Genomic DNA, 27,977 nt, shown 5'->3' on the forward strand with positions numbered 1-27,977 from the left:
TGGTGATTGAATAGCAGTGATATAAAGAAAAAACAAACAAAGCAAAGTATAGGCAAAAATTATTCCCATATATTTTGAAACTGCTCTAGAATGATACAGTGGATTCAAGGCTTCAAAACATTCATCACAGAATAGCCCATCTTTGTGCAGAGGTGGAATGGCTCATCAGATAGGAACCTTGGTAAAGTTGCCAATTTCCACGAAAGAATATTGACCTCATCTGCTAATTAAAACTTTTCTAAAGCAGATGGATTTGTTTCCAACCAATAATCTTAAATGCCTATCATCTAGGCCCTTGCCAAGGAATGTAATCTTATACTCTCTATCATCCAGTTTAGTTAAAAATCTGGTTGAGATAAGTGATATTTGGGGCTGATTATTTAAACAATTTCTTCTAAATATTTCTAAGTGATATCTTTAGAACAGGCAAAAGATTACCTTATTGGACCATAATTTCCTGTATTCTTACAGATTTACTTTTGCTGGGTTTTATCATAAAGCCTCCAGCCTTTATGGAGGAGCATAAGTAACAGAAATAAAATCCATTACCACAGTTTCTTCAGGAGTGGTAGTGTGGATATTTTCTAGTCCAGATACTCATTGTCTCCTACATGAAACTTCATGTGAACTCAACAACAAAAAATAAACAACTCAATCAAAAAAATGGGCAAAGGATGTAAACAGACATTTTTCCAAAGAAGATATACAGATGGCCAATAGGCACATGAAAAGATGTTCAACATCACTAATTATTAGGGAAATGCAAATCAAAACTACAATGAGATATCACCTCATGCCCGTCAGAATGGCTATTATTAAAAAGACAAGAAATAACAAGCGTTGGAGAGGATGTGGGGAAAAGGGAACCCTCAGACATTGCTGGTGGACGAAAGGAGTGAAAGTGCACATGTGGATGGATGGTGATTAACAGCAATTAGACTTTGGGTGGTGAACAAAATGTAGTCTACACAGAAATCAAAATATAATGATGTACACCTGAAATTTATACAGTTTTATAAACCAATGTTACCCCAATAAAAAAAAACCCTTCATGTGAGAAATGCCTTTTAGTCATGTACTCATGTATACAAAGAAACCTTTGCTTTCCCAGAGAGTGTTTCTTTTTCTTTAATAATAAGAATTATAGGGGCTGGCCCCATGGCTTAGCGGTTAAGTGCACGCGCTCCGCTACTGGCGGCCTGGGTTCGGATCCTGGGCCCGCACCGATGCACCACTTCTCTGGCCCTGCTGAGGCGGTGTCCCACATACAGCAACTGGAAGGATGTGCAACTATGACATACAACTATCTACTGGGGCTTTGGAGACAAAAAGGGAAAAAAAGGAGGAGGATTGGCAATAGATGTTAGCTCAGGGCTGGTCTTCCTCAGCAAAAAGAGGAGGATTGGCATGGATGTTAGCTCAGGGCTGATCTTCCTCCCACACACACACACACACACAAAAGAATTACATAAGTGACATATATTTCTTTCTCACTTTGCCTGCTGCGAAGTTCAGATGGAAGGATGAGGCTCAAAGAAAGAACTATGAAGGAACATATCACCTAATTATTTGTATTTTTTCCTCTGACCTTACTTATCTTTATGATGTGTGTGTGTATGTGTGTGTATAAATATATGTTTATAAATATGTATATTTATACATATATTTTGGTTCTTTATTTTTATTTATAATTCAGCCATTATTATTTATTCATCCCATAAGCTGCAGTAAATCTTTTGTGAACGGTAGAATATGAGTTAATATATAAACGTATGAAAAAATGTGGTCAAATAGTATGTTAGGGTGAACTTTAGCCATTATCATTAACAGTAATTACTTAGTAAGCACGTACTACGTGTGTGCAACGCATGTGATAGGTAAGAAGATAAGAGAGCCTAAGGGAAAGTTCCTGACCTCAAAAGTCTTGAAATCTGATTGAGATAATAGGGCTGCTACATAAGAATACAATATAATAAATATACTATACTATAATAAATTATATATATGCACACATATATACACGTGTGTGTATATATGGATAGGCAAAGTAGTAGTACCCTTCCTGCTTAAGAGAGGAAGAAATAAAAACAAACAGAAGGTCATCTCCACAACCACGTCCGCCGCAAGAATGCAACTCCCCTCTCCTTACTGATCTCTGCTGTCCCCAGTGAGGCCCAGACAGACTCACACCTCACCCAACCCCCCTCTAAATCCACAACGATTTTGTTTAAATAACAACAGCAACATTTCAAGATTTGTTAATCTAGCTATCATTTTTATATGTACCACAAAAGGGAGAGTTGTTATTTTATTTTCAGGGACTTTTTTATTATAAATTTTAAAATTTTATTATTTTTTTTACTGTGACTCAGTGAGAAATAAATTTTACTTCACAACTTAGAACGTACACACACATACATGACTGAAACATGTCTTTCAAAAACGCTATTGACCCTTCCTATGCGTGACAGACTCCATTTTCTACTCCCTTTTGTTCCATTTTATTTCTTAAAACATTATTATTATGACCCACTAAATTAAATTTAGTATAAATAGCATTGTTTTAACAAAAAAGGAAGTCAAATTTCCAAGGGGAAAATGTTTTAATTTTCTGAAGGAAAACTGTTCTTTTAAAGATCAAAGGAGATTGGGTCAACTTCAGTTGGATGATACAGCATACTGCTTCTTATCTCATAAGTATTTGCTCAGAAATCCAAAATATGTGGAGTTATGCTTCATACAACTCTCTGTCAGAGGTGAAAACACATCCCCAAGTTGTATTCCCAGTGGGAACACAACAACCCACGCACGTAAATCAAATTTCAAATGTCTTTAGTATTAGTGTCTCCAGATTCTAAATATGGGCTTGATTTATAATTCAGCTTCTCTCTAGCCTTGGTTATAATGAATTTAACAAAGATTTTTATATGTATACATAATTCAGTAATTCTGAAAGCTGCATCATTACTGACGAGTCAGTGATGACTTTAATCTTAGATTTCTGCACAGAAAAAATAAATTGTTCAGGATACAAAGGATAAAATTCCTCTTCCATTAACTGATACCTGGTTAATCACCCAACTTAAATAAAGAATTTGGAAAGTAAAATGCTACTATTATTAATAACTCTGCTCAAACAATAATCAAAATTGTGAATGGAAACATTTCCAATTTGCCAACATAATCCTTAGGCTTATTCATGCCAGAAATATCTCAGCTGGGTCTTAACATTCCCTAGGAGAAGATTAAGTAAGTTATAGGCTTTTTACCACGTCAACTCTAGGATAATACTTAATTCTTACTGTGTATTTGCAGTGCCAGATCACACTGGGCAGAAACCCCTACCTTTAACAGATACTTCTGTTCTAGCCACAACCATATCACATTAACTCCTCACTCCTAGGTATTAACTACCTATTAATATCCAACCAAATTAGAGCTGGGTGAGCTTCTGGCAGATTTGTGACACTGTGCCTGAAACCTGCAATCTTAACTAATTATAGAAATTCTGGGCAGGAAGCCCTCTGAAAAGATGATCAGTTTCATTCCTTTCTTTTGAAACTTTGAAATCACCCCAAACCAAGAGTTCTCTCTTCTATTTTAACTTGAAGACAAGAAAGGATATTAGCATGAAAGATCACTCACTATGTAACTGGAACCATCCTAGATCTATTATATGTGTGATCTCATTTAATCCTCACATCTTAATGTAGTAGGAATTATTATCTCCACTTCACAGAGGGGAAACTAAGGCTCAGAAAGACTAAGTAAGTTGATCAAGGACAGACAGTGCATTTTAGAGTTGGGATCTGACTGAGAGTCTGACTCCAGAAACTAATTCTTCTCTATTTTCTCTCCCAGCAGTGGGCTGCAGCTGGCAAAACAGGCTCACGGGAGCTGATGGTGCACATTTCTTCCCAGCTCCTCATTCAGTGACATCACATCAATAGCCTGAAATTGGTATTTACAACGTGCAAACTGGCAAACACTACAAATCAGGGCTTTTTTCTTCAGGGAGTCATTTACCAGCACATCACTACCTAAAACATTTGTATTTAATATTTCACAAATGTCACGATTGGATGGTGCTCTTGGTCAATTTTTTTTTCATTTTCAAAAACAAATAACAACAAGAGTATAGGTATAGTATGTTTTGGTATGCATTTCCCACATTTACTTCCTATGTACCTTTGCCTATCATTAAGAAAAACCTCAGAGTTATGTAAAAGTAGTTACAATAACGTAATAAATCCCCAGGTTTCCATCATCCAGATTTAATAATTATCAACATATGCCAACCTTATTACATTTATACTTCCCCAACACTTTTTACCTCCTCAGCTAGATTATTTTTAAACAAATCTCAGATATTATATTATTTTATTTGTAAATATATCAGTTTGTATGTCTAAGAGATAAGCTCATTTTAAAATTATCACAGTTTAAAATTGTCAGTAATTCCTTAATATCATCTAATACTCTGTCCATATTCAACTTTTCCCGATTGCCTCAAAGCTGTCTTTTACAAAGTTGCTTTGCTCAAATCAAGAACCAAAGTCCACGTATTACATTTGGATGAAATGTCTCTTAAATTTTAATTTATCTTAATATGTTAATTAATTTAATTTTTTTATAGTCTTCCCTTTTTTTCTCTTGCCACTTATTTGTAGAAGAAATTGAGTCATTTGTCCTGTAGAATATCTTATACTTTGGATTTTGCTGATTGGATTCCGTGGTATCATATAACATGTTCCTCTTTTGTATTTCTTGAAAATTGATAGTTAGACCTAGAGGTTCGAATAGATTCGTGTTCTACTTTTTGGCAAGTATATTTTGTGGGTGAGATTGTGTACCTGCTACCGCATTCCATTAGAAAATACATAGTATCTATTGTCTCTATTTTTGTAATTAGCAGGTTTTGGTGTTCCCATCTGAATCCATCTCTTATAAAGATGCCCTATCGACCTTTCACCAAATGGTTTGGGCAGCATTGACGATCATTTCCCAGATTTATTATTTCAATAGGGGTTGCAAAATAGTGATGGCTTAGTTCTTTCATTCTTTCTGCATGTATTGGCTGGAATTCCTTCATAAAGCAGATCTGATCAACTGTTTGGTTAACCTGAACTACAGTTTGTCAGGAAAGGCGGGATAAATGTCTATTTCTTTTGTTTTTTCTTTTTTGTGAGTAAGATAGGACCTAAGCTAACATCTGTTGCCAATCCTCCTCTTTTCTTTGCTTGAGGAAGATTGTTACTGAGCTAACACCTGTTGCCCATCTTCCTCTATTTTGTTTGTGGGACGCCACCACAGCATGGCTTGATGAGCAGTGTATAGGTGCGTGCCTGGGATCTGAACCCATGAACCCCGGGCCACCGAAGTGGAGCACGCAAACTTAACCACTATGCCACCAGGCTGGCCCTGATAAATGTCTATTTCTTTTCCTTTATCAGCCAATTTTTTGAATGAGTTTATGCCCTCATATCCTTCAAAAGTGATCAAGGAGGATTTGGGGTTTTACTTTTTCCTGTCATTACACACTCATGGATTTTAATATATTTGATGTTTCAATAAATTCTAGTCATTATTTATTTTTGATTCTTTCAAATTGGTTTCTGTATCTTTTTTGACATGGCCCCAGTAGTATTTGATTGCTTCCTTGCTTTCTGGTATATTCTAGGCTCTTGTACATTTCCTGCCCCAGTCCTAGAAACAGACATTTTTCTGTGGAGCCTGATTTCTTGTTGTGGGAGGTCGTTCTGCCCACTATTTAAACGGATTGTCTCACTCAGGACAGATTCTAAACCATAACACTCCGAGCACTTACAAGATACAGATGAGGTATGAAGAACTGGCAGCAAGCATCTGAAATTTTACTTCTTAGAGCAAAATTTGCCATCTTATAACAGGATCTATCAGGTTAAATGTATACAATACAGTCTTTACCACAAACTAACTCATTACTGATTGCCTCAAGCATATAAATGAATGACTATCTACAAGAATACACTCTTCACACACTTTATATATTAGCAGTGGATTGGGCAGATCCAGATTTTGTGGAACCTAAAGTCTAAACAGTTGGGAGGGGACTCTCTTTTAGAAAATGAATATGAAATTCCAAATACAAAATTAGACAAGAAAGTGAATATTTATTTAGGTTGAGGAAAAAAATCACTACAAATTACAAACATAAAAAAGCTAAAAAATCCCAAGAAAATCACAAAATACGAAAAATAACATATTTTTATTAATTTACTCCTACACTTTTTGGTTTCTTACTCTTTGATCACCTTTTTACATAATAATAATTTTGTGATATCATTCTATAGAGAGATCAGAAAGATAATTCAGTCTTTCTCCTAGTATGGTTGACCAGACTGTCTTTTAATTTTCAACAGTTGGAGTATTTAAAAACTTGTGACTTAACACACAAACATACTCTTATCTGTAGAACTACTATGGTTTGTGCCTTACTGAGGAATTTTGATAAATTCTATTTTAAGCAAGTCCTATCAAAAAAAGGGGAGGTAAGGGGGCTGGCCCAGTGGCATAGTGGTTGAATTTGCATGCTCCACTTTGGCAGCCCGGGGTTCATAAGTTCAGATCCCGGGCATAGACCTACACACTGTTCATCAAGCCATGCTGTGGTGGTGTCCCACATACAAAGGAGAGGAGAATTGGCACAGATGTTAGCTCAGAGACAATCTTCCTCAAGCAAGAAAAAAAGAGGAAGATTGGCAACAGATGTTAGTTCAGGGTCAATTTCCTCACCAAAAAAGGGAAAAACATACGATACATTTATAATTCTACACACCAGTATGTTATTTAGTATATTTTTGATAGGAGAGAACTTGTATTTTGACTAGGGATCAATTAGAACTAAATCATCCAGCTACAAGTTTATATGTCTGGTGATTGAAAGAAATTTTTCACAGGTTAACTTCTAGTTCTGTACATTGCAATCATTATTTCTCTTCTCCTGCCTTTGTACTTCCAGGGCTGGGTACTGTAGGACACACTAACAATGCAACACAGCCCCTGGTCCTGCTGGGTAAATCATTTGAGTATGTGGTAGGACCCAGAAGTCATTCCTTCCCTGGGATGGCTGGCTATAACTCAATTATGCACAGAAGTGATTGCAAACCCCATATAGAGCCACTAAATTCTGAGTAAATATAGCTCCAACCCTTTGCTCTCTATGCCCAAAGCTATCTCCAATTCCACTCAACATGAGGAAAAGTGAGATGGAGGAGAAGTTGGAGTGGAAGGAAACAGTGGTCTTAACCAACTGCGGTTAAAATATCTTACTTTAGCAAATATTACAAAAACACACGACCACCTGAACATGCTGCTCAGATGCTCCTAGGGCCTTGAAAGGGCCCATACAAGTGAGGAGCCCCAAAGTTTAAGCTTCACAGTAATTCTCTATCTCAAGAGAATCATCACCTCCCTGCTCAATCTTTTCTTTCCCAACTGTTAATCAAGACATTTTAACCTTTCTGTCTGGAACCTTTTCCCAGTTCCTTGAACATTTATGGAGCTATGCTTTGACTCTCCGGCCCCATGCTCAGGTGATCCCAGTGCACACAGAAGTCAGTGCTTTCCATGCTCATCACGTGTTCTTCACCAAGCCCTCCCCACGAACGCAAAACCATCATAATTTTGCACTATCTTGGAAGTAATCCCTATGTGTAATGAAAGAGTAATAGGGTCAGAAATAATTTTTCTCTTACCCAAACTCTTCACTGGTAGAATCAATATGAATCTATAGTTTATAAGAAGCTGTTTGTGGAATGAAAACACAGGACATCTATATAAATATATGTGGCCACTCCTGGCAGTAACCCAAGAGTACTACGAGTAGAAACACAAAGAAGTCGTAGCAAATGATTTCTAGCTATTATTCTGGTTAGTGCTATAGCATACTTGCCAACAAGAGTGCGAACAACATACTTGCTCTAGTTACAGTATGCTGTGCCTGTCAAGCCTAGGAGTCGCCGGCAAGCATTTCAGGAAAATTTCCAGAGCTATTCTTAGCTATAATACAGACTTTCCTACCTAGTTTTCAGCTCTGAGATCTCTGGCAGATGCCTTGGTGATTACTGCGGCAGTAATGTTCGGCATCCTGACAGCCAGCCTGCCCTGGGACCAGCAGCAGCAACTGACCGGGGTTTTGCAGGAGGAATTTTTATTTTTATTTGTCAGATACTTCAAAACAAGGACAAGGTCATTCCCAATGCCAGAACTTCTAACTGAGCCATAACTGTTCCTTGTGTATCAAAAGTACTGAGAGAAAAAAAAAATCAAATACAAAAACCAAAACAACAAAACCCTCAAAAAACCCAGTTACCAAGAAAATAAATCTCCAAATTTAGTATTAGGAACTCTGGATATCCTGAAAACACCATTTCAAATTTAACACCAGCATCACCAAAAATCACAGGTAATATCTATTTTGCACTTACTATTCAGGCACTGAGCTAAGTGCCTTATATTAAACTCTATTCAAAAATAGATTAAGTTAACAACATTGGAAAATACATTTTTAAGCCCATTATATTAAAAAACAAGTAATCTGGGGGCCAGTCCCATGGCCTAGTCATTAAGTTCGGTGCACTCCGCTTTGGCGGCCTGGGTTCAGTTCCCGGGTGCGGACCTACACCACTTGACGGTGGCCATGCTGTGGTGGCAACCCATATACAAAATGGAGGAAGATTGGCACAGATGTTAGCTCAGGGCCAATCTTCCTTAGCAAAAACCCCCTCAAACCACCCCCCCAAACCAAGTAAACCTAAACCTACATCAAGCTGATAAGAGAAGAAGAAAAAGAATTAATCTACATATAAGCTATTTTTTAAAAATATTCTGACTATACATAAGAGATACATATTCTAAGGCCTAAAAGAATTGTAGGAAATCTTGAACCTGAAACAGTAAGTTTGTTGCTGGTAGCAGTATTGATGTAGCAGATCTGAAACTATTTTGTGTGCATTGTAGGACTGAGGAAACAAGAAAATATAGATATGGTGGGGTATGAGGATTCTCACTTGGGAGAAGAGGAATACAAATATGGAATGGCGGAAGGAGAGGAAGGACCCTATGATACTGGAATGAAATTGATGGTAGCAGCATAGCAGTACTACACTATGTAGCTATAACAGTACTATATACATATAGGTACATGTATGTGTTTATATATATATGTATGTATATGTGTGTATGTGTGTGTGTGTGTGTATTCTAGTATCCACTGAAAGGGCCTAGAAGCAATGGCACTCCAGGAGCAATGAGCGAACCTAGTGTCCAGATCTGGGTCTTAGAACTAGGCCTACTTCTAAAAGGAACTAGGCCTCTTGGGACAGGAAAGTAAAAGTTAAGCCTGAAGCATCTGGATGTGCCTTAGAGAATGTGCTCAAATTGATGGGGGAACATCAAAAAGAAACAGAAGAAGAGCTCTCACTGGTCAAATCTGGTACAATTTGAGCATCAAATGGATAATGAGAAGAATAGATTATAATAACGTTGAGTTGAAAAAGTATATTCATAAGTACAAAGTGATGCTAAAAAATTTTTTTAAGGGGAGAAGGAGGAGAAGGAAAAGCAAAGCAAATCAACTAATAAATGTAAAAGTAATGACAGAAATAGAATACCAGAATTTTATAACCACATAGTAATAACCAATTCAAGTAACAATCATCAATGGACACTAAAACCACTAGGTAAAAAAATTGGGCAACAGGATATTCACACAACCTCAAAGTATCACTGTGGAGATTATATTTGAATTAAAAAGAGAAAAAAGTTGCTTTACAAAGGAAAAATCATGCAGACACTACCTTTGCCTTAACATCACCAGTAATGGCACACACTGACCTCCTATGTCGCCTGAGAAGGACACTGGGAAGGACACAGCATTACCTGTGTAGATATCCTGCCCAAAATGCTGAATCTGAATCTAATCTTGAGGAAACAATCAAACAAATCCAAAATGAAGGACATTCTGCAAAACAATGAGACTAGACTCTTCAAAAATATCAACATTATATAGAACAGCAACACGACCAAAAAAAAAGCTGGAGACCCGTTTAGTTTAAAGGAGACAAAAGAGATGTGACAACTAATGTAATATATAATCCTGGATTGAATCCCAGATTGAAAAAAGAAGAAAATGACTGTAAATGATATTATTGGGACAATTGGGGAAATATGAGTAGACTGTGTTATATAACAGTACTCTATCAACAGTACTGCTCTATCAGTTCTCCCAGGTATTTTGCAGAGAATGTTCTGGTTCTTAGAATATCCATGCTGAAGCATTTAGGGGTGAAGTGTCTTGATGTCTGTAATAATTCTCAAATGGTTCAGCATGAGTGTATATATATATATATATAAAACATGCATATTAATAATATATAAATATATGAACATAAATATGTGAAACGTAAATCAATATTCTATATACTTTAGAGAGTAAGAGAGCTAATGCAAGTGTGGAAAAGTTAATATTCAGTGAAGTTAGGTAAGAGAGTATACAGGTGTTCCTTGTACTATTTTTGCAGTTTGATATGGTTTGAAATTGATGAGAATAAAAAGTTGGGGGAGATTACAGTGGGAGATATTTATGTTCAGTTTGAAAGAATGATCAGCAAATTGCTAAGTGGGGAGAATATACTGCTAGGGAAATGACGGAAGTATAAATAAGCACCTCTCTGAAACAACTTAGGGTGAGCAGTGAAATGGACCAAGTGAACTCAGGAGGTCCTATTTGGTGTTATAACTGGTAAACTGAGAAAAATATGGAACTAGGAAAAAAAATTTAAACAACATTTTAATGTTAGCTTGATTAGAATTAAAATTTTAATTTTTTCTTTGTGAACACAATGTTATGATAGCCATCACCTTAGCTCAAACTCATAGATTATTTGGTCCAAAATTCTCTAATTTCTAGTTTAAAAGTTATGAATGCATTTTCTCCCTCAAAAGATATATTTTCCCTTAACTTTTAGTATAGCTCTATTAAACATGAATTTTCCTAAATCCTCTTTGAATCTCTCTCTTTTTTTTAGAGATCTGTACCACCTACCTTGGCAATGATTTGCATAATGTGACTACCACATGAAAAAGTGATTCTTTTTTATTATATTTTATTTGCCTCTTTAGAACTCCAAAGGTTTCCCTTTGTGGTACTTTTCAGGGATTTGATAAACAAGTGTGGTTGGTACTAACCATATGCAACAAAATTTTATAGTCTGCAATCATATTCCTTTGATTTCCTAGCCTGAAGAAATGACATCCTAATCTTTTTAATCAGTTTGGCTATTGCCACTTTGATGTCACCTCACTCACTTTTAATTGCCCTTCTTCCATCTTCCCCATGCAGTTAGTTATATTTTTCTAGAAGCAAAACAACTGGAAGAGAACATACTTCTGTAAACCTCTTTGTACAGACTAAGGTACATTTACAGTTTCATTTCTGAGACCTTGATGATGTCCAGCAGTTATTTATTTTTTTTAATGCATGACAACTTTTATTTGCAACTGTACTTTGGCTTATAACTTCAAGGGACAAATTGTAGGGCTTTTCTTGAAGCAGATATGGACTCTTGGAAATTACGATTTTATAAATATAAAATATTATTTTGATTTTCTCCCCTGAAAGCACTATGTTACAAATGCATACAGCAAAATTGAACTTCTGTGGTCTCTAAACATTCAGAATCTATTTTTGATACGTTTAATTCTATCATAAAATCCCAGATTCAAAGGGAGAGAGGGGGTCAAAAACATCAATTTACAGCCTGCTTGTCTCCGTAGAGAAATCTTGCCAACCAGAGCAAAGCCTGTCTAATCTTGCAGTTGGTGAGTCAAATGAAGGCCAAGCTCTTTCATTCCAGGAGCCGCAGTGTAGAACAGACAGCACCATGTCTGACCAGGCAAGAGAAACAATAGAAAAAATAAACAAATGGGACTACATCAAACTAAAAAGCTTCTGCACAGCAAAGGAAACCATCAACAAAAAGAAAAGACAACCTAACAATTGGGAGAAGATATTTGCAAACCATACATCTGATAAGGGCTTAATCTCCAAAATATATAAAGAACTCATGCATCTCAACAACAAAAAAACTACCAACCCAATTAAAAAATGGGCAAAAGATCTGAAGAGACATTTCTCCAAAGAAGATATACAGATGGCCAACAGACACATGAAAAGATGTTCAAAATCACTAACTATCAGGGAAATGCAAATCAAAACTACAATGAGATATCACCTCACGCCCGTCAGAATGGCTGTAATTAACAAGACAGGAAACAACATATGTTGGAGAGGATGTGGAGAGAAGGGAACTCTCATACACTGCTGGTGGGAGTGCAAACTGGTGCAGCCACTATGGAAAACAGTATGGAGATTCCTCAAAAAATCAAGGATAGAACTACCATATGATCCAGCTATTCCACTGCTGGGTATTTATCCAAAGAACTTGAAAACACCAATGCGTAAAGATACATGCACCCCTGTGTTCATTGCAGCATTATTCACAATAGCCAAGACTTGGAAGCAACCTAAGTGCCCATCAAGGGACGAATGGATAAAGAAGATGTGGTATATATACACAATGGAATACTACTCAGCCATAAGAAACGATGAAATCCAGCCATTTGTGACAACATGGATGGACATTGAGGGTATTATGCAAAGTGAAATAAGTCAGAGAGAGAAGGTCAAATACCGTATGATTTCCTTCATTAAGTAGTAGATAATAGCAACAATAAACAAACACATAGAGACAGAGATTGGATTGGTGGTTACCGGGGGAAGGGGGGAGGGAGGATGGCGAAAGGGATAATTCGGCACATGTGTGTGGTGATGGGTTGTAATTAGTATTTGGGTGGTGAACATGATGTAATCTATGTAGAAATAGAAGTATAATGATGTACACCTGAAATTTATACAATGTTATAAACCAGTGTTACTGCAATAAACAAAAAATTAAAAAAAACAACAACAACAGACAGTGACCAGAAGCTCTCGTGGCCTGAGATGCTTTCAGTGTAGATGGGAAGAAGGCATAACTGTCAAAGATTATCTGCCCTCATTCATCCTTGGCATGTGTGTAAGAAACATGTGGCTCCCCTAGCAGCACTGACAGTCTCAAAGAATTTGATTCAATTCTAACCTGCAGGTTATTAAGAACAGCATCTTGCAAAGGGCTCTAAGAAACCATATAAAACTGAAGACTGATTTAGAATGAAATTGAGTTTTCAGAGATATTGAAAACTTGAGTCAGAAAAAAATGTTTGAAACAGAGACAACTATACTTAGAGATATTATAAGCCACACATCCTTTGGGACAACAAAATCATAATATTAGAACTTGGAGGAATGTCAAGAAATCATTTGATCTGGTTTTCTACCTTCAGTCATTTGAAATAGTGAATGTTTTAAGAGAGTAAATAGGATTCTGTTTTGAAGATCTCTAGGGTGTAAGGCACATCATCCTCACTTCTAATGGTCAATAATGTTCTTCCCCTTTACCCACGTCTTCTCATGCCTAAACAACCCCATTCCTTTTTTTTTTTTTCCCCTCATAGGACGTGTATTCCATAATGATCTTAGTTATTCTTCTTTGAACCAATATGAAGCACAATCTAACTAGCAATTCTTCAGTGTGGTCTGTAGACCTCTAAGGGTCTTGAGATACCTTCAGGGGGTCTGTGAGGTCAAAACTATTTTCATAATAACATTAAGACTTTTTTTTTCCTTTTTCACTTTGTTGACATTTGCCTTGACGGTACAAAAGAAATAGTGTGTCAGTTTACTGGTGCCTTAGATGAGTAAAGGCTGTGGCAGTAATTATATTAGTAGTCCTTGACTTTACCACCATACACTCACAATTAAAAAAAAAAAAAAAAGCAAAAGAAATGTATCTTAAGAAAGTCCTTGATAAAGCAGTAAAAATGATTCATTGCATAAGTCAACTCTTCAGTAAACATCCTTTGAATATTCTGTGTGAGAAAATGGGAAGTATGCATAAAACACATCTGCTGTATAATGAAATATCATGGTTGTCTTGAAAAAAAGCCTGAGTAATTAAATTGTGAGTTGAACTAGCCACTTTTTTTAATGAAACACCATTTTCACTTGAAAGAGTGACTGACAGACAAACTATGGTTATTCAGACTTGGCAATTTGGAAGACATTTTCTTAAAAACAAATGAAATGAATCTATCACTTCAAGGGGAATTAACAGTATTTTTTTTGGTCAATAATAAAATTCAAGATTTCGTAAAAATTAAGATTTTTGAAAACTAGTATTCACCACCATGAGCTTGACAGCTTCTAATACTTAGAGACTTTTCTGAGAGATTGATAATGATATTAATAAATGTGATTTTTTGATATTGCATAAGCAAATGCATCAATATTTGGAAGATCTGCTTATCTCAGGAAACTAATATTTTCCAAAGATGCAGGATGTTACAGAATCACGCATAGTTATAAGATCCATTCAAAGTACAGAGAAATCAATGCATTTCTCATAACATAGTATGAAAAAACTGATATGGTTTCAGACTCCACATTGCTACTAACATTTAAAAAACTACCACTTGTCAAATTCTGGTGTGATATCAAATGGAATGGAATAGTACTTAGCAATAAAAAGGAATCAAGTTTTGATGCAGGCAACAAGAAGGATGAATCTCAAAGACTTTATGCTGAGTGAAAGGGGCCAGTTTCAAAAGGCTACACACTGTTTGAGTCCATTTATATAACATTCTGGAGAAGGTAAAACTACAGTGATACAGAACAGCTCACTGGTTGCCAAGGGTTAGGGATAGAGGGTGTGACTAAAAGGGTGTAGCACAAAAGACATTTTTAGGGTGATGTAACATTTGAATCATGATTGCGGTGGTAGTTAAATGAATCTATATATGCATTAAAACTCCTAGAACAAAAAAAAAGGCCATATAATTGTATGTTAATTAAAAATAAAATTAAGTGGGGGTGGCCCAGTGACATAGTGGTTGAGCTCGTGTGTTCCACTTTGGTGGCCCAGGTTTTGCAGGTTCGGATCCCAGGCACGGACCTACACACCACTCATCAAGCCATGCTGTGGTGGCATCCCACATACAAAATGGAGGAAAACTTGCACAGATGTTAGCTCAGGGACAATCTTCCTCAAGCAAAAAGAGGAAGATAGGTAACGAATGTTAGCTCAGGGCAATCTTCCTCACCAAAAAAATTATAAATAAAAATAAAATTAAGAAAATGAAAAACTCTTATAGTACAATGTTAGTTCACAGAAGATACTCAATAAATGTTAGCTTTATATACATATATGAGATTCAAAATTCTGGGCATCATTCTTAACCCACTTACTTAATTTGATTCTTTGAGAAGATGCTACACTTTTAAATAAAACAAACCCCAAACTATAGGAAAGCAGATATACTCCATTCTATCATCACTATCCTAGATATCGTGAAGCTCTACTTGTTAGTGCTGCCAGTGTTTCATGAAGGTAATGATAGTCGTTAACGTTTATTGAGTGATTGCTATCTCCAGGCCCTGTGCCAAGACCTACACCCTGTTCTCTCATTTAAACCTCAGAACAATCTTACCAGTTAGGTCATATCATTTCAAGATCACAGAGCTCACAGTCAAATCACAAAATGCATGCACTCAGCCACTGTGTGAAGCAAGCTCTGCGTCTAAGTTATCAAGACTAAATATTTACCAAAAATAGACATGACAGGAAAGCTGCCTTTTATCCTATATCCTGTAAGTCACAAATATTTTTAAACTTACTTTAAGAGAGATTTCTATTCCAAACAATTTCTGGTGAAAGATTTACTTTCATGATGAAAATTCAAATCAAGCTGCCAAATTATTAAAGATAATTTTGGCAACTTTGTATTCCTATCATTTCCTGGCTTATAGGTAATAAGATGGGAGCATTAAACTAAAATAAAACATGAAGAAAGTCTAAGCTCATCATCTGATCAAAGAAATCTGCTCATTACTCATGGACTCCATCATACTCTGCATCTCCTCTGTCTTATTTTCCTACAAGTCATTCCTTTTGGCATCTTTCGGACCATAGTGTGTTCGAAATGGTAATTTAGGATCTCACTATCTAAACTTCCTGACTTAAAGTCCCATTTTTGTATGCTCTGTCACATCTTATGTAGACCACATAATTTTTAAAAGTTTGTTATAAACTTGTAAAAAAATGCACTATAATTTCTCATTATTGTTTATTGGCAAGAGGATAGTTTCACCTGAGGCAGTGTCATCGTTCTGTATAATTCATGTCAGAGAACAAGATGTCAGAATTTTAATGGTAGAGAAGTTTGGGAAAACATTAGAATACCATCGTTGCACCCCACATTACCACTTTATTAGATTTACAAAGCAAATGAGAGGACCGCCTGACTTCAGTGTGGCTCATCATGGCAGCTGGAACAACTTCCGCCACATGTACTGTGACACCCAATCTTAAGAAGGAGAAATTCTGACAGCATGGTAGAAAAATGCTGAACTTTTCAGGACTGGCTCTTATCCAGTTTTTATCCCTAATTCTTGGACCGCTGATACAAGTAAGTCATCACTATCAAGTAACCCTCTATTGATCTGGAGAAACACAAACATATCTTACTGTCTTTTATGTATTTTGATGTACTTAATAAGAAGAACTGAATTTGACTGAAGTCTATGTATCAAGAAATATGCTAGGGGTTTCATATGCACCATCACATAAGATAAGAGGAAGAGTTTCAAGATAGCCCCTGAATAGCAGTTACTCTTGAGACTCAAGCTTTATGGTTCATGAAGACACAGTAAAATGCCAAAAGCCTGGAGACTGCTTATGCCATCCAAAATGGCTTCCCACCCTGACCTGTTCAAACCCCCTCTTCCTTTAAGTCCCAATCATGTACCACCTCCTCTGTGGAGCCTTCCCTCATCAGGCCAGCCTGACATGTGTTCTTCCTTCTTGAAGTCCTATAGAGCAGGGCTCACGGACAGGTGTCCCCTGAGACCTCTATGGCCCCAGGCCTGTCCCCACCTTCCTGAAGGGGACCATGAAGGGTGGGTTTGTGAAACTGTACTTGTATACATGCCCATGGATTTTTAAGAACCACATTGGGTCTAATCTGTTCCTTCCTTTCTGTCCCACTGTCTTTGCCTCATGTCAGCATCTTCTCCCTGAATACTGCAGTGTTTTCTGATCTGTTCTCCTGCCTTTGTCTCCCCCGCCTGTGTTCTATCCCCCACAATGCTGCCAGAGTGATCTTTTTCAGTTGAAAACATAAACCTGAGGTCATATTCAACTCTGTATCCTGTTATATACTTAAAAGTATGTTGAGCACAAGAAGTGCTCAATAAATATCCACTGAATAAATGAATGGATAAGTGAACTCCTGCTGACAGTCTATGGAGTCCTCAGCTCAGGACCCAAAAATAAACCTTGACTTGCTCCCTGTGACACCCTAAGAACTTTGAGCCTGTGGGCTTGGCTCACAAATGAAATAGACTCTAATGTGCCAAATTAAAATCACAATCTTTAATTTGTGAAATGAGTACATTACAAAAACATGCTCCTAGTTTAAATGTCACAGATACACAGATTACAATCAGGTCAGGAGGTATGTGGTATTTAGTTTGTGTAGAATGGCCAGGAATATCTTCCTTTGGGGAGAAGATGTCAAAGAGCTATTACATAAACAAATATACTATTTAATGCAATCATAGACATAAGCAAAGCTATAATCTAGGAGCAGAAAAACTTTTAGGGATTAAAATTTCATACAAACATTTTTTTTCCGTTATGAGTGTCAGATGTCACAGCTTTGACTTTTAGACAGAAACAGACTGCCTGCCCTCCAGGTCAGGCTGACACAAACTCAACTTAGAGTCCAGAAATACAAACTTCCCATACTATGTTTTATCTATGTGCTAATAGAACACTAAACAGCTGCAAACTTCTACTATAGTCTAGAACATTCCCCAGAGAAAATTGACTAGGCTCCCTAGTTAGCACAAAAGAGCCTAAGAAACCTCAAGTTGGCTGAAGTTGTCCCTAGAGTAGCCTAGAACCCTCAAGTTCCCTGAGCCCTAATGCTCCTTTAATCTTGAAGCCAAACCAAACCATGTCCAACCTGAAGCTCTCAGCCTAGAGCTACTCAGAGCTGTCTAGAACCTTCCCTAGCTCCAGGCCTGCGTACCATACTGCTAAATCTCGAGTGTGGCCCAGAAAATTACTAAATTCTAAATCAGCAGGAAGTGATCAATGAGGCCCATAATCTCCTGCTGTAGTGGCTGTGGTATTGCAGTGAGGTTTCCTTCAATAGCAGCTATACCAGAGACAAAACACAGCAGGCATGTGGCTGAGGAGATCCCAGGGATGGAGGAAACCAGAAGAGGATGCTCAGGTATACAGAGTGTTCATACAAGGCTCATAAGTTAAGGACTACCCACATTAAAAAGCCAAAACATGTGCTAACAGCATCAGCAATCACAGGTGGCGGGGCAGGGAGAGATTCAAAATGGGAGGTGAGGTGGTCTAAGCTATGATATTAATTAAAACATTTAGTGATTATATTTTTATTCCTCCTTGATAGTTATTCAAGTTAAAATATTGGTAGCTAATAATTTTAAAAAATTCTCTCTACATCTTCTTGAATAATTTCTTTCTAAACTTATTAGATGAGGCAATAGGTTTAGAAAGGTATGGTCTGCATCAGAGTGGGAGTGAGGGAACCTTGGTGACTCAGAGCAGGGTGTCAGAACAGAGCAGGTGAGAGAGGCGTCTGTAGCAGAGGATTGTCCAGTATGGGGAGTCAGTGCTCCAGAAGAGTAATGAAGGTGTCCCCACATGGCAGCAACCCAGCGCTAGGCATTGCAGCCTGAGGGTGGTGAGGAGGGTACCTACACTGGGACATGGGGCTCAGCCTGCACTGGGATCTTGGGGAATGGGTGGAGTGAGGAGGACTTCCACATGGGGAGGCAGAGTGGGCGTGGGGGTGCTGGCAGCCCCTTGTGGTGTGTCAGAGCCCAGGTTGGGTGAAGAAGGCACCTGCATGGGGGAAAAGTGGTAGTGGGCAGTGGGAGAGAAATTGATCAAATGTGTAAATATATTAAAGATAAGCTCCAACAGTGAGCTTGTTTCTCCCTGTTGGAGAAGTGAGTTACAAGTAGGGAAAAGGAGATACAGAAATAAATGTAGATGTACACGTGTATATGTGTGTGTGTTTGTGAGCATGTACATCCACGTATGTGCTCCCTAGCACTGTCCACTGAGAGAGCTTGAGAGCAGCAACATCCCCAAAGGCAAGGAGCACAGCTAGCACCCAGATCATGGTTTCTAAATACCATTCTCCACTAAAGAGAACCAGCACTCCTTGAAGAAAAGGCTGAAATCAGGGCTGGGGTAAGGAAAATACAAGATGAGCCTGAAATATCCTACTGTGCCAGAGAGCAAGGAGGTGTTCAAAAAATGATGTCTCCTGAGTCAAAAGGTCACAGGACTCAGCTTGAAAGAACATTTCTGGCCTAACTGCAACAATTTGTGCATCAAAACAAATGATGATTATGAGAGATTATAACTCATTAAATAAAATAGGAAACCACGATCCGTATGGATGGAAATAAATAAATGGAGAGTCTTACGAGGAATGGGATATTTTTATGGTTTCAAAGTACCTTCCTACAAAATGCTTATTATTTGTAGAGGGGAAAGAAAAGAATAACTCTATGTAGAAGAGCCTGGCAAACACCAACTTTAGCAAAAGATCAAAGTGAACATCATCACTAATGAGAGAAATTAAAATCACCTGAGACATGATAGGATCCAATGAGAGGAACACAGCATTGATTCCATGATATTCCTGCCCAAGATTCATAACCTGAAGTTAATCAAGAGGAAACATCAGAAAACCCAAACTGGCCTCTGATCTTCAAAAGAGTCAAAATCATGAAAATTAAAAAAACCCCAAAAACATGAAGGAGCTATTCCAGACTACAGGAGACTACATAGATATGGCAACTAAATAAAATGAGTGATTTTGAAATAGATCCCTTGACTATAAAGCTCATTATTAGGACAACTGCTAAAACCTGAATGGTGCCTGAGGAGGAGAGGAAGGAATGTATAATTTCCTAATTCTGATGATTGTATTATAATTTTGTAGGAGATTGATTTGTTTAGAAAACAATTTATTTTATTGGAAAATAAATACTAAGATATTCCAGGGTAATAGGGTAACTCACTCAGAGAAAAATGTTCTTGGTACTATATTGCTAATTTTCTGTAAGTTTGATTTTGTTTAAAAAATTTAAAAATGTCTTCAAAAAGAGAATGAGGTAAACATATAAGTCTTTCTATGGAAAAACTACAAGATACACTGGATATAGTACTGAGTAAAAATATTAAGGTATAGAATACATCATATGATACTACTTGTGTGCATGCAAACATATATATATATATGTATGTTTGTCTGTCTGTTGTAGCTTTTTTATTTTGTTTTACTCTGAAACAAAGCAAAAAACTCATTAGCAAAGTTTGGAAGAATGAGGATTAGGGGTTTAGGGGAGAGGAAAAAAAATTTACTTTTCATTATATACCTTTCTATAGTCTTAAGTTTTACCATGTTATGTTTTACTTTAATTAAAAAAAATTAAAATATTTAATAAAAAATTAAAATAAAATCAGTACAAAATAAAATTTTTAAATGTAATTCTAATCATAATATCTATTTGCATTTCTCAATACTAGTATCCTTCCTTTCCACTTTGCTAGGCTAAGAGAAAAGGAATATCACCACTGGAGACTCAGTGCAGAGCCTGGTATATAGGAAGCAATAATTACATATTGCTGCATAAATGCATGAGCCAGAGGGGCTGGCCTGGTGGCGCAGTGGTTAAGTGCACGCGCTCTGCTTCGGCGGCCCAGGGTTTGTAGGTTCAGATCCTGGGTGCACACCGACGCACCACTTGTCAAGCCATGCTATGGCAGCGTCCTATATAAAAACTGGAGGAAGATGGGCACAGATGTTAGCCCAGGGCCAATTTTCCTCAGCAAAAAGAGGAGGACTGGTGTCAGACGTTAGCTCAGGGCTAGTCTTTCCCCACAAAAAAAAATAAAAAAATAAAAAATTAAATGCATGAGCCAGTAATTCATACACATAGCCATTTCACAAATATATGATTTCATCATGGTTTTCTTTTTTGAGGCATGGATACTGGTGTTTATTGTCATGTCTGTAATATGTAGACTACACTCAAAGTAACAAAGTTGCTATTGATGAAGATTCTAGAAGACTAAAGAAGCGAGTGAGAGATTTCACTTGGAAAGATTGTGTATCTGTAATATGTTTTGAAAGGGAGAGTGTTTGAAGTGTGAGAAAAATAAGTAAATTCTGATTCACATTTAGCTCCATGATACCAAAGTCCCATGTTTAGGACACTGGTCTATGGAGAATTTTGCTTGATAAATAGTGTTTATATAATCAGGGGCAATCACAAACAATGAGCATAAATGAGAGAAGGCGTCATACATTATTCAAGATAAGGGATGCTTGAAGACAAATGAAAGCTCAAGTAATAGATATTGCTAAATGCTGAAAGGATAACATGATATTCTTCACGCTTGAACTTGGTGCACAGGGTGTGGGTCTTATTGCTGAAAGAGGAATCCTGTAACAAGCTGTCATTTTGCGAGTGGCACTGTGGCTTCTTGAGTCATTTGGCTATATCAGTAACTCACATTTATTCCACACATAGTGGATATTTCACTGCCTTTATCAGAAGTAGAGGAAAAGCAAATCAATAAGGCAGGAAGGTGAGAAACCAAGACACAAAGTCTTTTGTAGTTATCTATATAACATTATGAATTTTCTTTGAATTGATGTGTCACGGCACAAGACTTGGTTGACTGATAGCTAAACCTTGCCATGTCTTACTAGACAGCTAAGAGGCATTAAATCCACTAGACAATTGGTACAGTCATACCTTCATACAAGGTAAGAAGTGATTAAGGCAAAACAGCAGCATGATATTTATCTTCAGCATCAAAATGGCAAACATTTGGAAAAAATGCCTATTGTCTAGAAACACAGGGAAAATCAGACTTTGGTTGTATTTTTCAGATTAATAATTGGGCATATTGCTCTACATTTAGGGATCCTTCACCTAAAAATGTGTCTAGAGGCTGAAGAAAAGTACACTGAGCATAATATTTTAAAATATAGCTAACATACAGTATAAAAATAAGTTTATACTCTTTCCCAGCCTCATGAGCACACTATATTATACAGTACATAAACTGCCCAACCTCTTTCACCACAAATAAATAAATAAATAAATAAATAAATAAATGGATGGATGGATGGATGGATGAATAAACACAAAAACAAAAGTCCAATAAGACAGTCCTCAAGACTAAGTTTTTTATAAGAATTCAAATATGATCTGTAAGTTGATACAGGAGAATGTGAATATTGCTCTGTAGAGTCCCCCCCAGGGTCTTTGAGTGCTAAACCATCAGCATGGCACCACGTGTATGGGCTGGTGTTAAAGTAGGAGCTGAAGTGTGAACCTCGTCACTGTGAACATTGTGGTGCACCTAAAGAAGACTGTCCTCCTCATGGAAAGTGGCTAATATTAGGCTCCCTTTTCTTTATCAGGGACACCTCTTTTCAAAAAAATAAGAGAAAAGAGAGTCAGAAAGAAATGAAAAATACATTCCATAGGAGTGTTTCTTTCTATTGTTTTAGAAAAATAGAAAGAGCCTTATTGGGCATGCCAAAATTGTGTTGCCAGAGAAAAGATTTAGTCTTAGTTAGATTAAAAATAGGATTTCTGAGCTTCCTTTTCAACATGTCAGAGAATCAGCTAACTCTAGACAAAGCATTTTAAGGTGGAGATTTGGAAACATGACAAGGGCTGTGACCTCCTAAGTAGTTCTAGAGTCCATAGTTATAACTGTTAAGATGTATAAATAATGTCAACCACTACTGGGACAATGTTTTTATGGTTATGTGGTTTCATTTTTCACAGTTTCAATGAATATTTTTCCAGAGTACAGGTCTACACTACTAGTATAAAGTATATGTTCAATGATCTCTAAAACTATAGTTTCTACTGAGCCCCTTAATTCGGAGTCATATGGTTCATCCACAAACAGTGTTAATACTGTGCTTGGAACTGTTTCATGTGTGTTTCCAAGAGGTGAACAGTTTGTGCCAATGGATTCTGGGAAACGCTGCTTTTACAAGTGAGTACTTACGGGACTCCTATTAAATAAAAGCACACATTACTAACAGTGAGGCTTTACACTGCTCCCCTGAGCAGCCAGGAAATCGGGCATTATGGTTATTAAGTCAACTCTCATAGTCACCCTCATCCAAAACAATGGAATCATTTGCTAGTCCCACAGCCCTTGACATCCTGCCCTTGTAGTTATTTGCGTATCTGATTCCCAACTAGATGAGCAGTATCTTGAAGACTAAGATGTTTTATTAATTTCTGAGTCACTACATATACTAGCATATAGTAGATGCTCAGAAATTATTTTTTGAGTGAATGAACAACAATGATACTAAATGGAGTAACATAAATACCTCACCTATTGATTTGGTAAACTCAACAGTTCAGAGTTCAGCAAAGCACCAGAAAAACGTGCCTCTTCTCCCTCACCCCAAGAAAAGTATCAGAAGATTAAAGATTCTTAAGAGAGTCCCTGAGGTCTCAAAGATTTAGTTTAGGAAAAAAAAAATGGAGACATAAACTCCTTAAGGAGAGGAGACTTTTCTGCTTTGCTCATCTTGATAACTTCAGGGACTTTATTGAGCATAAGAGATACTCAATAAAAATGTGTCAGGTGAATAACTACAGTAATGGGTATCTCTTTTCTAAATACAAAGAGGAATGAAAATAGTTGAATTCAGAACTAGGAGCTAGAGCTGCTATAGACATGGACAGCTGTGACACATGCCAGCTGATGTCATAGAACACCAGTAGTCCATAAAAAAGCATGGTCAAAAATGCCAAAGCATGACAAGTTGGGACCATTTCTTTTAGGAGTAAACAGATCTCAATCCCTCACTAGACCCTGTACACCGCCACCGTATACACAACAATTAATATTTGCATTAGGGATCCTGAGTTAAAACAAAATTTTAAAAGCCGATCAATGTCTAGAACATTAAAGAATGCACAGAGGAATACGATGCACTAAAGGAACACTTCCATCAATTATTGTTCAAACTAAATATTGGGTGGGGAAGATGTTTCGAAATAAGTTCAGGAGACCATGTGTGCTGGTTGTTCTCTGCTCCCAGATTCTTTCTCTACTCTTTGCCCATTCTGTGTAGGAAGAAGAGAGAAGTTGGAGTATTTCTTTTGGTCTCCCTCCTTGTCATTCTGGCAAGTGGCATCTTTCTATAACAGCTCCTGTTGAGTAGTCTCCCTTTCAGCCTCCAATTTCAGCTCTCACCAAACTTAGACACCTCCATTACCTCCTTTTCTCCTTCAGGAATAGGGGAGCTAATGGTTGGTAAATAGGAACCTCGACATCTACTGTTGACTCCTCTAAACCTTATCACACCTCTGCAAACAGGTCTTTCATTAAATTCTCTTTGAAAATCCTGGCTGATTATGCTTTCTGTGTTGAATCAGAACTCTTTGACTGATACACCATAGAATACAGTCAGGTCTTTCTTACTTTGTATGAGATTTAGAACCAATACATCAGGCACAAGTTAATTATCAAACCAAACCATCTCTATTTCCTCCTACTACATGAAAGTACCCTAAAAGGCTCAAGAGACTGGTAAAGAAGGAAAAGACAAAGATAATATGTGACCAGCAGTGGCAAACATTCTCTTGTTTCAATAATACCCCAACTAATGAACAAGTCTAGACTGGCCAGTGACTTTTCCACATCAGCCAACGCCACTTTAAACTTTCTAAAGGGATGAAAAATAGTTGGTGATGCAAATTATTTTGAAATATTTCTGTAGAAAGAAACAGAGAAATGCATGAGTGAGAGGAGGCAAAAATAGTTTTAAGGGAGAAAGGTCATGGGTCTGGCTCCACTAATTTTCAAGTAGACTACAAAGAAAGACCTTGTATGTGGTGACCTAGAGATGCAAATAGAATTAAGGGACAGAGTAGAGGACATTACATGACCTTCCAGCACAGGTGGAAAGAAGCCTGTCATCTGGGCCAGGGCTCTTCCCCACCCTACCTGGAACAGAGGGAAGCCTAGTGAATGAATGGGAAGAAATACGGGATTAGGTTCTAATTCCATCTTTCCTAAATGAGACATCTTGGTTAAGTCACTTTGGCTGTTTTAAGTGAAATAAATACGGATGATGAAAAATACCATATTAATTCTTCATGAAGCTGTGGTTCCAAGTATGTGAAGATTATTCTAACCTCTGGGGGATGACACTTTTAGATTTCCAGGTTTGGAGAAATTATTTCACTGGTCAGCCCTCAAAGGGTCTATTTTACAAATCTCACTATTTGTGCTGAAACATTTGCCTCCTACTACCTTGAAAACTCTCATATTCTTCCACTGGAATGGCAGTAAGTGGACTAGAGACAATTCTATATGGATTAGAGAATACCTATGGTACACCAGAACTGCCAGGGTGTCATTTAGTATATATGTATTCTTAATCCAACTTTGTAGCCTAACGGCTTTTGAAAGTCAAAACTTCTTCCAACATCCTCTTTGAGTATGATTTTTAAAGCATATGGAGACAGAATCTGAGCCAAGATATTTTATTCCAAATGAGACTCTTTGATTTCTCATGTGCTTTTGAAATGTGATGTTTGTCTACCTTGTGAAATTCTGTTCTCTCAGCTCCCTGGAAAGCTAGGAAGAGTCTTAATTACTGAATCTTTGGTGCTTCCTGAATTCTACCACTTGTGGACTATTTCTGCTGGATAAACATGTGCCTACCTATAGAGGAATGAAACCTATAGCATTCTTTTAACTCTGCTCCTCAAATTCCTTTTTCTGCTATTAAGGCCCAAAATTACAAAGCCAGACTCTGGAATGGAGAACACTTCTCCATGGTTATTCGTTATTAGAGGACTTCTATCACAGAAAAGTGGAAACATTGTTGACAAGATAAATTACCTAAAAAGAAGATAAGCTGAAAAGGCAAGGGGGAATATATCACGTATTTCAGAGTTGCTCATTTATTCTATTTTTCCACATTGCAACCCTCACAATGAAAGCACTCCTCCTTCTCCATCAAATTTTCATCTGTAGATGTGAGTATTAATCTTACAAAGTAAAAGAAATCAAAATAGCCTGGGAACAGGGTTGGCAGTTAGAGTTTTAGTAGTATATCACCAAAGCAGAACAATCATTTTGGGGAGAGAGGATAAGAGAGAGAGAGAGAGAGGATAAATGAATTATGGACACTCCTTCCAAGGAAACAAAATCTTCCACAGAGTTGTATCAATACTGAAATTCACTCTGCTCCACATGAATTCTTAAGTTTGAAATACTGGCTGATTCTCACCATTTCCTTTCAATCAACTTCTCAGTCCTACAATTCCATGCATGTTGGTGGAATTAAATGCAAATACCATCTATAAAGAGAAAGGGAATGATAACATTCTAGGCAAAAGTGATGTCAGAAACAGACATGAATTCCAAATGATACTGAGTTCTCATGGAACTAGGGAAAATAAAACAATGACTTTACAGCTGAGTAAGCCCAATGGAGTATTTAATGAAAACATATTTCAATAGAACTGCCAGAACAATTAATCATTCTACACTTAATAGACTACATTAGCATCTAGAGATGTTAAAAGTTTGATTAGCAAAGGATTGCCTCTGAGCAAAAAAAGTTTAATTTAGATTTTATTCTGTATTTGGTTTATGTCAATAGGTGTAGTCGCTGGTTTAAAGAAAAACTAGAAGTTTATCTTTCTTTTTATGGATAGTATTAACATTTGTCCTAGAGAGACTTCTGTATTTTATGGACGATAATATTTTTATCTCCCAAATTTAAATCTCTTTTTCTGTAATAATTTTAAAAGACAGTAATTGACAAAAAAAGGCACGACATAAAATTATAGCTACTAGCTGGCATGCATTTATCATGTACTAGGCAATGTACAGAAGGTTTTATGTACATTATTTTGATTGATCTTTATGATACTGGAATTCCACAAGGTGGACATTATGATCCCCAAGTAAACTGAAGACAAGGAAACTTAGGCTTAAAAAGAGTAAGTGATTTGCCAAGGATCACAGAACAAAGAAGAGAGGGAGCTGGAATTCAAATCCAAGTACATCTTGTTCTCAGGTCTCTCCTCCTTATTTCCTCTTATAACTAAAAAGAGCAAAAGGTACACCAAATGACCATAACTGACTTATTAGAACATAAACACTGGTTTCAAATATAAGGACTAAGTCAGACATAAGTTACTTCATACTGGAAACATTTAGAAACAATTCAGTGAAATTTGTACTCTATAGGCTTATAGAGTCCTTTGAGATCCTTATCTAGAGCTGTGTTTCTCAACTTTTGGTTTTCATTATTGCCTCCCTAAAGGGTTTCCTTGATGTCTTTTTCTTAATCGTCCCCCATAAAATTTTAATATCACAGATATACCATATGTCTGTTTATATACTATATGTGTATCTGTGCTTTATGTATAAATAGAGTTAAACATTTTTTTACTTCCTGGAATGAATTTTTGTCCCTTGGGGAGCAATGAGAATGTATAATCTAGAAGATGTACCTCTTTGTTTTTCTTTCTTACTCTAAAACCTCCCAATCCACTGGCCATTTTCTAAAATTGAATGGGATTAGGGCTTTAGATTTTTAGCTAAAGTGTTACAGTGTGTTAAAATGCAAATACATAGAAAACGTTGATGAACCACTAGAGGCCATTCATATCTTACTGTGAATAGAAGATCGGAGAGCCAGTTTAA

This window comes from Diceros bicornis, chromosome 10 (assembly GCF_020826845.1).
Source record: "Diceros bicornis minor isolate mBicDic1 chromosome 10, mDicBic1.mat.cur, whole genome shotgun sequence".
In the NCBI taxonomy this organism is placed as follows: Eukaryota; Metazoa; Chordata; class Mammalia; order Perissodactyla; family Rhinocerotidae; genus Diceros; species Diceros bicornis.